This window comes from Pinus tabuliformis, chromosome 1_1 (genome assembly GCF_031772625.1).
Source record: "Pinus tabuliformis cultivar Carrire ecotype Pingquan chromosome 1_1, CPIR1, whole genome shotgun sequence".
Taxonomy (NCBI): domain Eukaryota; kingdom Viridiplantae; phylum Streptophyta; class Pinopsida; order Pinales; family Pinaceae; genus Pinus; species Pinus tabuliformis.
In genome coordinates, this window is record NC_142297.1 from 384,085,438 (window position 1) to 384,102,789 (window position 17,352).

Consider the following 17,352-nt stretch of genomic DNA (forward strand, 5'->3'; position numbering starts at 1 on the left):
CAAAACTTGTTTCATGGGGATATGCATATGAGTGATGGTAACCTACCCAAGAAGTTTCAGCTGATTCCTATGCACGATTTCCAAGAAATCGATCTCTGAAATCTTCAGTCATTTTCCATTTTTCTCGAAATCCGTGCATCCATTGATCACGATTTTGCTAAGGGAGACGCATCATGATGATAGAAACATGCTCAACAAGTTTCAGATCGATCCGCTTTGCCGTTTGGGAGAAATGGCGAAAACAAGTTCTGGTTCTGTGACAATGCAGCAGCAGCAGCTTGAACGTGCAGATTTGAACGTGGAAACAATTGTCTGAAGCTTGGATCCGTCCAGAGGACACCTGCACAGAAAAAAACAGCCATGAATCATCAATCAAGCCACCATGCAACTACATCAACACATGCATGCAGCAAATGAAGATCAACACATGCATGCAGCAAAGCAACCACGCACGACTTGCAGGTACGTGACTAAACTTGTTCCTCTGTTTGCATGAATCTAATCTAAGCATTGCATGAATGAATGAGATGGTCGGATTAAAAAAATCGGTGGCCAGCTAACTGGCCACCCTCGTCCAGTTCAAACAGCGCTCGGTGGGTGCAATCGACACGCGTGCTTAGCCATCTCAGGAAGGAAATTGAAAACAGGTAGTGATGGACAGTTAAACTTCAGCGTGCTTGATGGATGAGATTACAAGCAGAGAACAAATAGTTAAACACTGCAGTGGAGACCAACAGTTTGCATGGGCCAGCACACGTCTCTGCCACCTCGCCACAAATCACGCCTCAATTAAAGTTGCTCGGATGACTCTCACCATCCGTTGATTAATTTTTCCACGTTCTTGACAACAACCAATGCAATACATACAACCCTGAGACGCTGCAACTCTGATCTTTTTGTTTTGGCTACTTTCTGTGGTGCAGTCATAAACAAGCCTTCCATCATCCAGTCTACTGTCATCATCATATGGAACTGAATATTTGCAAGCTTTGGGATAAGAATTGGTTTTAGTAACAATCTCTTCCACTGTAAACCACCATCTAAAAGGTAATTCAGCTTCTAAAGGTGTCTCTTGTTATCCCAAAAAGACCACCAATTCTCAACTGCTTCAATCCGTGCATGCTGCATTCTCTGTGTGCTTTGACATTTTTTTTTTTACAAGTACCTGTGCAACAAAGTGAAAAATGAACAAGTACTCATGGAACATCCTTTAAGTGATGGCATTTTAAAGCTTGCTGCAAGGTATCAAGGTCATTTGCAAAATTTGAGATCAGTGGTGCCTGAAAATTACAGATGGACTAAAGTAAGTTGTAGACTTCAGTCCAAATTTGCAATGTTGGTACCTATCATTGGCATGTGTTGTGATTGGCATTAGGAAATGTTCAAGATTGCAAGGTGAAGTATGGAGGAGTCATTTTTCATTTTTTTTATCTGAGCCTGTAAGATCTTTTCTCAGTTGAAAATGTTTGCAAGGTCCTGTGCGCTGCAGTGAAAAATGAACAGATGGACTCAAACAAGGTGTAGCTGTCAGTCGAAAAGTATGAAGATTGGTACCTGTCTTTGGTGGCAGATGGCTTGGTCTATCATATTCTAAGGGGACATTATCAAAGAGCTGCCTTACTGATTGAAAGTTAATACGGTTGTCTGTGGTCATGCTATTCAGCCCCAAGCATCAAGTTTTGGTGCCAGGGTAAGGGAAAACAGGAGCTACAATGAGAATGCTTATAAGGGTTGGCTCGAAAATTGGTGGAGAGTCATTTCTGAGGTGGAAGCAACAATAGGGACTGTTGCCATTGCTCCAGTTTCAAGCAAGGGTTTGAACTTTGTTCATCATCTAATTAGCACGAATAACTGGAAAGAGGTTAGGGCTGTCTTTATTCTATTGGCAGTATGTGTCCTTGGTCAGGTCAGCAAGTAAACTGGGAAGAGGTTAGGGCCGTCTTTGTTATTTTGGCAGTTGCAAAGGAGAGGTAGGTGGGCGATATGTGATTCTTTGAGGACTCAAAGCCGTTGATGGAATGGATGAGGGGAGGATATACAATAATCAGAACCTACTGCTTCCGGATGCAATAAGGATGGCTAATGACAGCAGTTCCTCACATATCTACAGAGAAGAAAACACTGAAGCTGACAGTCTTGCAAATAGGGCCGAGGAGTTACAGTATGGGCTGTTGATGGTCTGAAATTGCAGCAGATGAGGTTTTATCGTTCCCCGCTTAACAGATTCTTGAGTAGTTTTGATCGTGTCTGTGTGCTCTCTCCCGAAATGGTTTGTGCTTTACCCCGGGATGGGATGTTACAGGCTTGAGTCTAGGATAGCCACGGCCAAGATGAAAGGAGAAGGCACCCCCAGCCAAGCAAGCAAAATCAGAGAAAATTGGTTCTACAGGAAGTTAGCAGACTGTTTCTACAGGAAGACAAAGGACTGTTTCTACAGGAAGCCAACGAACTGTTTCTACAGGAAGTTTGAAAAGAGGGAAGCCAAAGGAGAAATCGGCTGAGATTTTAGCCAAGGAGGCCACCAGGGCCATCAAAGATGAGGAGAGAGATTGGTTGCTCAGAGGATGAGCAACACTTTCAGTAGGGGGGTGATGATGAGCCCCAAAAATGGACAATTTTTTGGGCTCATTCAACCTCCTACTTTGACTTAATCCACCATTCTCATTAGTTTATTGCATGTTTTGATTATATTTATGTTAATAGAGTGAATTTGGTTGGTCATTATGCCAAAAAGTCTAATGGGTGCTTTGTGTAGCCTTTTTGGTCAATTTGGAGACAAAATTGAAGGTCTTAATGAGCACTTGGCAGCCAAATTCGTGGGAGAACAAGCTAGAGGATTTGTAGGGAGGTGTCCCCTTCATTTATGGGCCCTTACCTCGAATTCTCCACCATCAGCTCGGAGTTCAAGGGCCACCAAATCAATGAGCATAAGGGCAGCCAAGCAAGTCAAGTAGGACTGCTGTTAACTACAAGTCTTGGGCAGCCGAGTCCCTAAAGTTTCGGAGGACTGTTGGGTCCTCAATTTGTATAAATAAGAAGGCTTAGGGCCTCATTTTGGTTAGCCAGTGGATGTTAGCTAGTTAGCCAGTAGATAGTAGCTAGTCATTTCATAGCCTTGTTGTAGTCATTTTGTAATTCGAATTGTAGGCAATAGATTAGTTTTGCTGTCAGCTCATTCTCAAGCTCTCCTTGTGGACAGTTTTGATGTAACTATTCATTCTTGATTAATAAAGATGAATTCAGCATTGCACCAGCTCTAAATCTCTCTTGGGAGGCTGTAGCTCTTGGGGTTGGGCCCATCTCAAGCGCCCAGTACCTCCCCTGTCTATCTTTATGTGTGTTTGCTGCGTTCTTAAAATAAAATCTGCTCTTTAGATCTTGCTTTGTTATTTTGGTTGTTTTTGTTGGTTAAAGTAGCTTTTTATGTTTTGGAATCGATTGGTAGGAGTTTGTCATGCATTTAGATCTTTCAGAATGTTCTTGCTCACGTGATGTACATGGTTCTCTTTCCAAACGAGGCTGCTGTTTATTCATTTCATTGACAGTTAGATTAAGTTAGCTAGGACTTAGTTTGTTTGCAAGAATTCATTGATTCGGTTGAATGTGCATTGTGCAGGGCATCTCTATCACTCACTCACATGGTCAAGCTTCATCAGAGCCATCTGATTCATCCCATATCTAGGCTTCTCGCTTCACACCCATCCTCTTGCCCACGTAACCCTACCTTCTTCTCCATTGTTGTCTCAACTACCTTAAAGCCAAATCAGCCTTCCACATATCATCTCACCACTCCATCCATCAGTTCCTGGGTCACTTCAAACCCCCATCCTACCTCCATAACCATCCATGCATCTTCCATCAATCACCCATCCTCAAAAATCCCATTTCGAAACATCCTGTAGAAGAATTACAGAACATCCTGTAGAAACCCCTGCAGACTTCCTGTAGAAGTTCATAAACACGGTTGCATGGCATCATGACTTTGTGAAACTCTCTGAAAGAATGATAGGGATCCCTTAGACCCTCTCCGAGTCTTCCCAACCTTTTCCAAGCATTTCTCCTCCTTGATCCACCCCTGCACAGTGAAAAGCCAGTTAAAAGCACATGCATGATAATTCTAATAACTAAAACAAAAATACAAAAAGATGTTTTCTTCAGATAGTGATAACTTAGACACATGCATTTTACCTTCTTAGAAGTAATGGCATCTCTTTCGGTAGTTTGCATACTCTCCTTTGCATCAGTAGGACTAGCTGGTAGAATTAGGGTTTGCTAGGGTTTGCGTTCCTTTTTGGCTTTCATTTTCTTTTCGCAATTAGATTAGATTCCTTCGAGTTAGCTTTCATCCATCAATTAAAAAGCTTCTTCTAAGAGCTCATAGAATTTGGCTTAAGCTCCTAGTGGACTTGTGCCAGCTGACCAAGTGATAGCTGCGGCAAGAGCTAGTACTTGTGCATACAGCACCGTCGCTTCCAAGTTTGTTACGAACTACCGGGTTGATAAAATTAAAGAAGGGAGTTCCAGGAGTTGTAGCATTATTGCTACAATACTGGAGCCCACCATCTTTTTATGGTGGGCTCCAGTATTGTAGCAATAATGCTACAACTCCTGGAGCTTCCTTCTCTAATTTTATCAACCCGGTAGTTCGTAACAAACTTGGAAGCGACGGTGCTGTATGCACAAGTACTAGCTCTTGTCGCAGCTGTCACTTGGTCAGCTGGCACAAGTCCGCTAGGGCTCAAGCCAACTTCTATATGTTCTCAGAAGAAGCTTTCTAAATGATGAACGAAGGCTATCTCAAAAGAAATTAACCTACTTTGCAAGAATGAACTGAAAGCCAACCAAACATGGAAACCCTAGTAAACCCTAATCTGACTAGTTTAATCTCTATGATGCAATGGTGGGAGTGCAAACTTCTAGAAATGATGCCATTACTTCTAGTGAGATGAGATGCATGAATTTAAACTACTTTCATGGAAGAGAACACGTTTTTGTATTTTTGCTGAAGTGGGTGGTGTTATTGTGATTGTGCTTCTCACTGGGTCTTGACTGTGCAGGGGTAGTTTGAAGGGAAGAAAGGCTTGGGAACGGTTAGGAGGGCTCTGAGAGGTTCCAGGGGATCCCTCACATCAGTGCACAAAAGTCCACAATGTTCAGGTGCTTGGCAACCGTGTTTGCAGGCTTCTACAGGATGTCTGCAGGGGATCCTACAGGAAACTCGGGATTTCTACAGGATGTCTGCTAACTTCTATAGGATGTCCTATAGTCGGAGTTTTGGGTGATGGAGAAGTGAAGGAGCTGTATGGATGGATGGGTAAGATGAAAGAGGAGCTTGTGATGACCTATGGACAGAGGGATGAGATGGAGAGAGAGTGGATAGAGCTGGTTGGTCGATAGAAGGGCAGAGGCAATGGAAGGTCAAAAAGATTGAGCAACGTGGACAGTAGAAGGGTTGGAAGGCAAATGAACTAAACAGAGGATGAGTAGGTGGCTTAGGCACGGTTCAGAAGGATAAGAACGCGACGAAGTGGTGCTACGCAGTGTAAATGAAACAAATCACATGTATCTTGCATGTAAACGAAAGTTCACCAACCTATTCTAACTGTTTTATTAGGAATCAAAGAACAACAATGTAAGTTGAAGGGAATTCATGCATGATGCTGAACCAAAGAGTCATTACTCAAGATCAAATCACATGGACAATTCTTCAATTGAAAACATTACATCAATACTTGCATGCATATGTTAAAACAGTGTTTTTGCAGTTGGCACGGTCTACACTTCCGGTCCCCAAATAGAGGTGAAAGTGAGCATGCATTCAACCTTTTTGAACTCAACGTAACTTCAATCTCCCTATGCTAATTCTGAACTACTGAAACAACTGCATTCATGAAACTAACCTACATAACCAAACCGAAACAATCAACTCAGCAAACTGTACTTTTCAAGTGCATGTAAAGGAAAGAAATGCAATGATAAAAGAAAGACAAGTAACAATACAAAAAGAAGGAGGTCTATTGCTCTCAGGTTGGGCCCTAACCTGAGAGCTATAGCTCCCCTAAGAACTTAGAATCAAATCCAAATCTGCCTGCCTTTTATTAAAAGATCATAATCATGAGTCTAACAACATGCCAAAATTGGCTTACAAAGAGAAAAAACAGAGCTACAGCTCGTAATCCAAAATCTATAACAAAAGTTCAAGAGCCTCATCGAAGGCTACAGCCTTAATATTTATACATGATGAGGGCCAAGTTGGCCTCCTCAATTAGTGGAGCTTGGCTGCCCAACTGAAAGTAAACTGCTGTTCCTGTAGAATCCGTTGGCTGCCTTCTAGTTCAGTGGTGATAGTTGTTGGAGCTCGGAGTTGGGGTGGAGATCACGAGGAAGGTCATTCAAGGCTGTGGACAACCTCCCTATAAACCTGCAATGCCACCTTGGTTGTCTCCTTGTCTCCATTTGCGTGGTCTTTGCTCCATTTAATGTCAAAAAACCTGAAATCATCATGTATTAGCTACGTAGGCATAATGACTGCCCTTCTTCCTACAAATAACACGAATATACTAAGAAATGATGCATAAGTGATAAAAATGAAGGGTTGAGCGAGGTAAGTAGGCCAAATGAGCCCAAATTGTTACTAAAATTTGGGGCTCATCATCACCCCCCAGCTAAAATATTTGCTCATCCTTGAGCAATTTTTCTCCAACTCCTTGTCCTTGGCCGAGAATTAGGCTCCGGAATACGCTTTTTCTTTCCTACTCTTGGTGGCTCTGCCTATTCTGCCCTTGGTGGTGATGAGGGTGTCGCTCCTTCCCTCTTCTCTGTTTCCTTGACCTTGAGCCGGGCTTTTGAAGCCGATTGGTCTAACCTTCCCTTCCAAGCAGTTGTTTTTGGGCTCCCGCTCTCGTAGGTGACCGATATCTTCGAGGGGGACTTCTCACTGGGTGAAGTAGGGGCATCCCCTGTAGTGATTTGGTTGCTGGACAGAGGCTGTGGCTTGCCCGTCTTTATTCTCACACTTCTTCGAGCTTTAAAGTATAGAGGGGCCTCCCTCTTTCTCTTCTCCTTTGGCTTAGGAGGTGTGCTGAGGCCGGCCAACACAACTGCTGCCTCCCTTTCACGAATGTTAGCTTTCTTCTCCTTGGGTTTCACTTTTTCAGGGCTTCCTGTAGAAGACCCTGTTTTAGTCAATTTCGGGCTTCCTGTAGAAGACCCTTTTTCAATAATTTTCGGGCTTCCTGTAGAAGTCGGTTTCGGCTTTCCTATAGAAGCCGGTTTCGGCTTTCCTGTAGAAACAGGTGTCGCCGCCTTGGTTTGCTTTGCTGCATGGGTTTTGCTTTTTGACTTAGTTGCGGTCGCTGTCGAGGCACTCTTGCTGATGTGGACCTTCTCAGCCTTGTCTACTCTACCTTGCAACCTTTTCTCTCTTTCTGTCAAGATGGGTATGTCATCTTTCTCCTTGTCATCCTTTTTCTCTTGTTTCTTCTCTTGATTTTTCTTCTGCCCTGTGGTTGGGGTCTTTTGGCCTTTTTCTCTCTTTACTGCGGGCACGGACTCTTTCTCCTCACTGCTAGAAGAACCGAGTTCTTCGGTTAGCATCTTTATGTCCCCGTCCTTTGTCAAATTTCTGAAGGCTTCCCATGAGAGAGGAACCTTGTATGTGTGGAGCGCATCCTCCACGAGGAGTTTGATCAGTCCATGGTGGGCTACCTGGTCTGGTATGCCTTCTTTCAGCTTGGTTGTACACTCAATTAGAGACTGTAGTAGAATGTAAGGGAGACTGAGTTTGTTTTCTACAGGTAGATCCATCTGGTGCCGTAATTCAGTGAGTAACCGAAAGTGGTACCCGTACACAATGCTAAAACGGCCTTCGCAGGTGATGTACTTCATAATTTGCAGGCTCACTTCATTCCATGGTGGCAGTAAACTGGTTCTATGAACCCCATTTTTTTCTTCTGAGAATTCCTCCTCTGGTGGAAAGAACTCTTTCTTAGCTTGCTGGCTCAATTTCCTTTCTTCTTTATCCCATGGTAATCCCATTGGGAGCTCCGTAACTTGGCTGATGAATTGTGGGGTGAGTTTGAGGCTCAGACCCCTGAAGGTAACGGTGGCCAACGTTTTAGATTTTGGCCTCAGAGCTTGCGAAAACTCTTCTGCCACCTCGTCGTCATAACCCTGCAATTTGTCACAGAAGGATATCCATTGTGCTCGTGTGAAGAGCTCCACCACCTCAGGATTTTCTCTTAGCTTCGCTGAATTAGCGGGCTCCCTTCTGATGAACCCACCCGGCATGGTGAAAAACTGTTGTGTTAGCTGGAGGAGGAAATTGGGAAAGAAATTCGGTCTACTGGGACAGAGCGTAGGATTACGCCTCTGTCATGCACATAATTCACAAAGCTTACCCCCTGCAAACCTTTAACACAGCTAATTACACTGACATCCTGTAGGACGACAGTTCATGCACGGCAGACAACAATTGCAACAATTTTTCTTCGACCAGACTGTAGACGACGATTCTGCCACCTTCAAAAACCAATTGCATGGAGAGTTCAGGCTTACCTTTTTAATCCGCCACCTTTTGACGTGAGGAACCCGACTTCCTGTAGAAACAACTTTCCTGTAGGAGCAGCGCGCGATTTCCGGGGGAGACTGCAGTGGGTCTGCGCTCTTGCTGTTGCTTCACAGGCGTTCTGATGGCCAAAGACTCGGAGTATCGAACTGCAGAGGGATCCGGATGATCACTCGAGTCGCAAACGGTGAATGATAAATGCATGAGGTTGATAATCTAGCCGATTAGATTTGAATCGGCGGAATCCGTGGCGCGGGGGTGAGCTGTCCCTGCCGGACCGTTGGGCGACGTCACACCATCATTCTTCTGCAAGTTTACTTACTGCCGCATCATTCCCGCAGATCCGCCGCCGCCATTCTCGTTAGAACTCGTTTCTCCCCGAGTGGACGGTTCTCACGTGTCCACTGCCCGTTTTTTCCACGGCCACCATTCACACATCCAGCTCGACCAGCTGACTGGTCGACGTGGCCAATCGATTGACCATACAACCGCTCAACCCATCCATTTCACACTTTGCAAACATTTTCAAAGTAAAATTCATGCAATTCGTCGGAAGAAAGGGTCGAGACACTTACCTGTGCGGCCGCAACACGATTGTTCAGGCTCTTGGACGACGATGAGTGGATTTGGTTGCTGCTGCTTGATCTGCACAGGCCCGGAGGTTCACATTCATAGGCCGCTGACGCTGGATTGGATGCTTCAGCTGCATGCGCCCACGTTTTCATTGTATATGGTGTGCACTCTAGCGGGCTTAACTGTTACGGGACTCCTGCAGGATGTCCTGTAACAGTTTCTTCCTCCTCGGGTGCATGCTGCACGACGAAGGCAATGGCCCCACAATCACGCTCACAGAGCTCATGGACGGCTGGGATGGATATGGTATGACATCTCAGCGTTTTTTTCATCTCAAAAATTGCTTTTCTCTTGATAACTCAATGATCTACTTTGATGGTGCAGGTAACTTCATTGCATGTCGACAGGGATGGTAGAAGGAGGTGACAACAATGTATAAGGGCGACAACAGTAGCTTGCATGCGTCCAAACCGATCCTCAGTCATTAGATCTCCTCATAAAATGAATTCTGGGCCGTCCCGAACTTCTATAGGAAGTTTCTTGTAGAAATACAGAACTTCCTGTAGAAAGGTTGCGTTTCCTGTAGAAAGTCTGCACCTTCCTGTAGAAAGTCTGCATCTTCCTATAGAAAGTCTGCATCTTCCTGTAGAAGACTCAAGCCATGATGAAATTGTGCACATACCTTGGAGGAGATAAGTATTCTTGGAGGAGGTGCTGGTGAGGTCTCCTGACAGCATGATAAGGCTCTTTGGCTTTGCATTAAGAGTCCTCCTCACCTTCATAGAACACCTGCAACTTGCATGCATTTTCACATTATGAACTTGTTGTCCCTATATTTTTGCTTATTGTTTTTCCTTTTTTTTTCTCTTTTTTTTTTTTTTTGAAAGATAACAGGGGCGCCTCAATGAGGTTTTCACCCTTTCCATCTGCCTTAAGCACCTCAGAGAGGTTTTCACTCAAGGATCTTTTTCAAATCTCTTTTTTTTCTTTTTTTTGAAAGACAATAGGGGCGCCTCAATGAGGTTTTCACCCCTACCACCTGCCTTGGGAGCCTCAGAAAGGTTTTCACCCAAGGATCTTTATTATTATTATTATTGTTTTTTTAGATCTTTCAGGGTATGCCCAAAGCAGAGGCAGAACCCTTCTCTATGACCAATACCGATTTCTCCATAGTTTTGATGAACTCTTGTCTTGAGAGAGGCTTCCTGTAGATCTTCAAACGATGCCCATTGACAAGCATGGGGATGGCTTCCTCATCAATGGTTCGAATAAGAACAGATCCATTGTCATGGCATTTTTCCACTGCATATGGCCCTAGCCATCTGGTTCTCAGCTTCCCCTTGAAATCTTTGTATCTGGAGTCATACAACAAGACCCAATCTCCTGGCTGGAATTGCTTGTCATAGAGGTGTTGGTCATGCTACACCTTTCTCTGAAGTTGAACCACTTCTGAGTGAAGGAGGGCCTGCATCCGGTGCTCGTCCAGTCCATTCAGCTGCAATAACCTTTCTTGTTGTGCATGGCTGAGAGCTAGATCCAGCTGAGCTGCCATCCTCAAAGTGTTGTATTCAAACTCAATGGACAGCAAAGCTTTCTTCCGATAGACCAGATCATAAGGTGTGAAGCCGGTGGTGGTCTTCCAGGTGGTGTTGTAAGCCCATGTGGCCTCAACCACGCGATCTGCCCAATCTTTCCTACTGCTGCTCACCACCTTAGTCAAAATCCCTTCCAATGCTCTGTTGGTGACTTCCACTTGCCCATTTGCCTGTGGATGATAGGGGGTGGAAGTCCTATGCTTGATCTTGTGGTGAGCTAGTAGGTCTTCAATCAAGTTGGATGTGAACTGGCTCCCTTGATTGGTGACCAGTTCTCTTGGGTAGCCAAATTTGTAGAAGATGTTTTCTCTTAAGAACTCGGCCACCTTCTCTTCTGTTGCTGCCTTGATTGCTTTAGTCTCTGCCCACTTTGTCAGGTAGTCAGTGCACACAATGATGTAAGACCTTTGCCTCGAAGGAGGGTTGATTGGACCCACAAAATCCATACCCCACTTCTCAAATGGCTCAAGAGTCACTTCAGGTTGGAGAGGCATCTCATCCCTTGGAGTCGGTTTCCCCATTCTTTGGCATCGGTCACATTGGCTGATATATCTTCTGACATCTTGATGAAGTGTGGGCCAATAGTAGCCTGCCTGCAGGATTTTGAAGGCAGTCCTCTTTGCTGCAAAATGTCCTCCACAAGGCCCATCATGATAGGTGAGGAGGATATCAAAGACTTCCTCCTCCCTTACACAACGCCTTAAGATCTGATCAGGGCCAAGCTTGAACAAATTGCCCCCGATCCAAGTAAATGAGGCACTTTTTCTGATGATTCTGCTCTTCTCTCTTGAAGATAGGTGCGGAGGGAACTGTGCTGAAACAAGGTAGTTTGCTATATCAACAAACCATGGAGAGAGTACTGAGATAGCAAACAGATGTTCATCGGGCATCTGGTCATCCACTGTTCCATCCTCATCTGCAGACAAATCCAATCTAGATAGAAAGTCAGCAACAACATTTTCTTTACCTGGTTTGTCAACAATGGTCAAATCAAACTGCTGCAACAAAAGTAACCATCTAATAATACAAGCATTCACATCTGGTTTATTCATTAAATATCTAATTGTAGCATGATCCATATGTACAAAGGTTTGATAGCCGGTAATATAATGTCAGAACTTGTTCAGTGCATGGAACACAGCGAAGAATTCTTTCTCGGTTACAGTGTAACTCAACTCGGCTTTGGACAAGTTTTTGCTAACAAAGTAAATGGCATATGGAAGTTTCTGTTCAACTTGTCCTAAGGCTGCCCCTATGGCTTTGTTTGAGGCATCAGTGTGGATGTGGAAAGGTAGGGCCCAGTTTGGGCCTCTCAAGATTGGGGCTGACACCAACTTGTCCTGTAATTCATTCAAAGCCCTCTGACAATCGTCAGTCCATTTAAACTCCACATCTTTTGCCGACAGACCAAAAAATGGCAAGGCTAACTTGCTGAAGTGTTTAATGAATCTCTGGTAATACCCTGCTAATCCTAAGAAACTCCGGACATCCCTTACCTTTTGGGGAGGTGGAACCTTCTTGATGAGAGCAATTTTGTTAGGATCCACTTGTAACCCTTGGCAAGAAATGGTATGGCCTAGCACAGTCCCTTCAGTCATCAGGAATTCACATTTTTCAGGACTAAGGGACAGGTTCATCTCAATGCATTTGGTTAGGACCTTTCCCAGATTGGACAATGCTTCCTGGAAGTTGGACCCATAAGGAGTGAAGTCATCCATATATATTTCCACCGCATCATGGACCAACTCCGAGAAGATGCTCAAGACAGCTCTCTGGAAGGTAGGAGGAGCATTGCATAACCCAAAGGGAAGAACTCGGTAGGCAAAGGTACCCCAAGGACAAGTGAAGGTGGTCTTATCTTGGTCTTTCAGGCTGATTTGGATTTGGTTGTACCCGCTAAACCCATCCAGGAAAGAGAAGAACTTCTTTCCTGCCAGTCCATCCAACACTTGATCTATGAAAGGTAGAGAGAAATGGCCTTTCTTGGTAGCTTTGTTCAGTTCTCGGTAGTCCACATAGATTCTCCACTTCCCATTTTTCTTGGGAACCAACACCAAAGGGAACACCCATTCACTATCTGAGATGGGGTAAATGAATTCGACATCCAACAGTTTTTGAAATTCTTCCTTGACAATGTCCTTAAGGGCTGGATTCATTCTCCTCTGAGGTTGCTTAACCGGTTTACAACCTTCTTTGATGTATGTGTGATGGGTACAGACCAAGGGATGGACTCCTTTCATCTCCTTATAGCTCCAAGCAAAAGCATCTAGGTGACTGGCCAACAGGCTACACAGCTCCTTTTCCTGGGAAGGAGATAGGGAGGAGCTGATCTTTAACATTCTCTCAGGGCCGAACTCCACATTCTTGACTTTGGGAGTGATAGGGTTGGTGGCACAAAGGTCCACTAAGGTGCTGGCTTGGGCGTCCTCCACCAATTTCTCTAAGGATAGTGCACTGGAATGTGGATTCTGGATCAAAGTCTCAATCAAGTCATCCTCGGTTGGGGGGTCTCTTCTAGTGGTATCTAGGGTGCACAAAGGTGCTGAGTACACCTCATCTTCTTCTCCTTCCTCCAACCACAGTGGTAAGTCATGCTCTAAGGAGGGTTGGGCAGGAGGATATAGGACTAGCTGCTTGGACATAGGACCGTTTTTGATGGTCATGTTTCCTGCACGGCAACTGATGTAAGCATCTGTAGTGGCTAACCAAGGCCTTCCCAAAATGAGAGGATATCCAGTAAGCTTTGCCTTGGGTTACAGAACCAAGAAATCTGCAGGGTATTCCCAAGAGTCGACAGAGACCAAGACATCCTCCACAATCCCTTCGGGAGTCACAGTGGAGTGATCTGCTAGCTGCAGTACTGTCGAGGTCTTCCTCAAGGAACCCTGAAGATTGAGTTTGAGCATGGTATCCCTGGTCATCACATTAATGGCAGCCCCCAGATCAATCAAGGTGTGAGGTATGATGGTGCCATTGATGTGGACATCTACTACAGGACTCCCAGGATCTAGGTACTTTGGGCAGATGACTTGTCCTAACATAAGGTCAGACAGTTGTCCTAAGGCATTGATGGTTGAAGCATCTCTCTTTCGCCTGCCTGGGTGTTTGAAACACTTTTCCTTAACCAGTTTGTTGTATATTGGCACATCCTTGATGGCTTGGAGAAGTGGTATTTTCACACACAACTGCTTGAGCTCTCCCAGAAGCTCATCCTCCTCTGGGTTGGGTTGTGTGGTGGCTGTTAGTCTCTCAGGAAAGGGTGGAATAGCCTTTGGTTCACTTTCCTGTTGGTCCTCCTCGTCCTCTGGGGGAGGAGGTTGGCGATCCGGAAGAGTCTTTCAAGATCGAAGATTGATCTCCTGGATCTCCACAGCATAGGTAGGACATGATGTTTCCCCAGTGTATACCTGCTGGGCCTGTCTATTGTTGGGGTTCGGGTTCGATTGAGCAAGAATTTGAGGTTGCCTTGGAGGAGCAGGAGGTAATGGTTGAGGTTGAACTGGTGGTGGAGGCAAAATGGCGGGAGGAGTGTTGTACTGGGGCCTCCACCCTGACTGAGGTGCTTTCCACTGAGGTTGTGGCTGGACAGGTGAATGATATGAATGAGTAGTGGGCTGAGTAGGGTACTGAGGTGGATAAGACCATGGAGGAGGCATAGACCAGGAAGGATGATCAAGGGGACCCCAGGAAGGCATAGGAGTCGATTGGTTGGGGCTGTAATAAGCTTGGGGTGCCCCTTGCATCCCCTGCTGGTAAGGTCTAGGTCCTTGTGGCCTCCTTTGGTTGAGGAAATAGAGAGGTTCAGTGGGAGCTTCTGTCCCTTGGTACATAGCTTTAAACCCAGGTAAGGTTGGGCATTGATTTGTGGGATGGTCCTCCTCACAAACGAAGCACACTTCAACCGAATGCAATGGGCATTCGTTCTTAGGGTGTCTCCTTGTACATCTAGGGCAGAAGACAGCCAAGGCCCTCTCAGCTTCTTCCTTCTTCTGCTGGATCCTGAATGTGTCCAGTTGCATGGAAATGGTCTGTCTCACCTCACTCTTAAGATCTTCTAATTGATTTGCAAACTCATGTTTGGAGAAAGGAATACCAGCTGAGAGAGGGTTTCCTCTACCTCGTTTCCGGGCTGCCCTAGAGTGGTTTCTAAACACAGCCTTGATGTCCTCATAAGGCAGCTGGTAAATATCTCCCCCAGCTAACATGTGAAGGGTATCTAAAAGGTCTTCCGGGACTCCTCGGAGCAGGACCAACTTGAGGGATTCAGGGTCAAGTGTGCACCTGGCCCGCTTATAGCTAAGTTGGAACCTCTCCTCATAATCCTCTAAGGACTCATCATTTCGCATGGTCATCCGAAAGATTTCTCCCTTGGTTTCCTTGGACCTACAGTAGTCCCGGTACTTGGTATTGAAAGCTTGCTACATCTGAGCCCAAGTGGTGATACTATTCCCAGGTAAGCCCATGAACTAGCGTAATGTTGCATCCTTAAGAGTGGAAGGGAAGAGTTTCAGCTTCTGCTCATCTTCAGTATAGTCATAGGTTCTACAAAGGACAAAAAACTCAAACAGGAAGGTATCAGGATCTTCAGTAGTCAGTCCATGGAAGTGAGGCAGAGCGGAGGGACTAATGTTTTTCATTTTCGTGTCTCCATTGGTTTCTCGGATGGGGAAGGCACCTTCTATTCTCTCATCTTCTCTTCTATTGTCAGCCATAGCTTCAGATGGGATGGTCTCTAATTCTTCTTCTGCTATAGGATCTTCGTATATCTCAGGAGGTTCACCTATAGGTTCTTCTGGATCACTGTCACCGAAGAAGAGAGAAGGGTGACTCAGTGATGTGGTGGGGGTGTTGGGTAGGAATTTGCCTGTTTTATCTCGGTTCCTACGAGGCATGAAATGGAAAGACTTTTTGATTGCTTTTGTTTTTTTCTTTGGTACCTGCAAAACTGAAATAGATTGATCTACAACTAACTATCTTGCTGAAATAGAAATGCAGAATTGAAATGAAAGCAGGAAAGGACTAATCTATTTTGCTCAAATGAAATTGCAGGAATGGAAATGCTAGTCTACGCTTGCAGAATTGAAAGGCTAATCTATGCTTGCAAAATTGAAATTGCGGAATTGAAATGCTAATCTATGAAAGCAGGAAATGTCTATGCTACTTTTGCAGAATGGAAATGAAATAAACTACTTGGCAGAAGGCAAGAGTAAGAAGATAGAAGAAAAGAAACAATTACTAATACTCTGACGCTTCCCCGGCAACGGCGCCAAAAAGATGGTGGGCTCCAGTATTGTAGCAATAATTCTACAACTCCTGGAGCTTCCTTCTCTAATTTTATCAACCCGGTAGTTCGTAACAAACTTGGAAGCGACGGTGCTGTATGCACAAGTACTAGCTCTTGTCGCAGCTGTCACTTGGTCAGCTGGCACAAGTCCGCTAGGGCTCAAGCCAACTTCTATATGTTCTCAGAAGAAGCTTTCTAAATGATGAACGAAGGCTATCTCAAAGGAAATTAACCTACTTTGCAAGAATGAACTAAAAGCCAACCAAACATGGAAACCCTAGTAAACCCTAATCTGACTAGTTTAATCTCTATGATGCAATGGTGGGAGTGCAAACTTCTAGAAATGATGCCATTACTTCTAGTGAGATGAGATGCATGAATTTAAACTACTTTCATGGAAGAGAACACGTTTTTGTATTTTTGCTGAAGTGGGTGGTGTTATTGTGATTGTGTTTCTCACTGGGTCTTGACTGTGCAGGGGTAGTTCGAAGGGAAGAAAGGCTTGGGAACGGTTAGGAGGGCTCTGAGAGGTTCCAGGGGATCCCTCACATCAGTCCACAGAAGTCCACAACGTTCAGGTGCTTGGCAACCGTGTTTACAGGCTTCTACAGGATGTCTGCAGGGGATCCTACAGGAAACTCGAGATTTCTACAAGATGTCTGCTAACTTCTACAGGATGTCCTACAGTCAGAGTTTTGGGTGATGGAGAAGTGAAGGAGCTATATGGATGGATGGGTAAGATGAAAGAGGAGCTTTTGATGACCTATGGACAGAGAGATGAGATGGAGAGAGAGTGGATAGAGCTGGTTGGTCGATAGAAGGGTAGAGGCAATGGAAGGTCAAAAAGATTGAGCAACGTGGACAGTAGAAGGGTTGGAAGGCAAATGAGCTGAACAGAGGATGAGTAGGTGGCTTAGGCACGATTCAGAAGGATAAGAACGCGATGAAGTGGTGCTGCGCAGTGTAAATGAAACAAATCACCTTTATCTTGCATGTAAACGAAAGTTCACCAACCTATTCTAAATGTTTTATTAGGAATCAAAGAACAGCAATGTAAGTTGAAGGGAATTCGTGCATGATGCTGAACCAAAGAGTCATTACTCAAGATCAAATCGCATGGACAATTCTTCAATTGAAAACATTACATCAATACTTGCATGCATATGTTAAAACAATGTTTTTGCAGTTGACACAGTCTACACTTCCGGTCCCCAAACAGAGGTGAAAGTGAGCATGCATTCAACCTTTTTGAACTCAACGTAACTTCAATCTCCCTATGCTAATTCTGAACTACTGAAACAACTGCATTCATGAAACTAACCTACATAACCAAA

The 17,352-nt window shown here is 44.7% G+C and overlaps 1 pseudogene; it reads left to right on the plus strand.

Annotated features, from left to right (window-relative positions):
* The first annotated feature begins 1,198 nt into the window (after positions 1-1,198).
* The window catches only part of LOC149213246 (pentatricopeptide repeat-containing protein At1g73710-like), a 55,962-nt pseudogene continuing 39,808 nt past the window's right edge, over positions 1,199-17,352 (plus strand).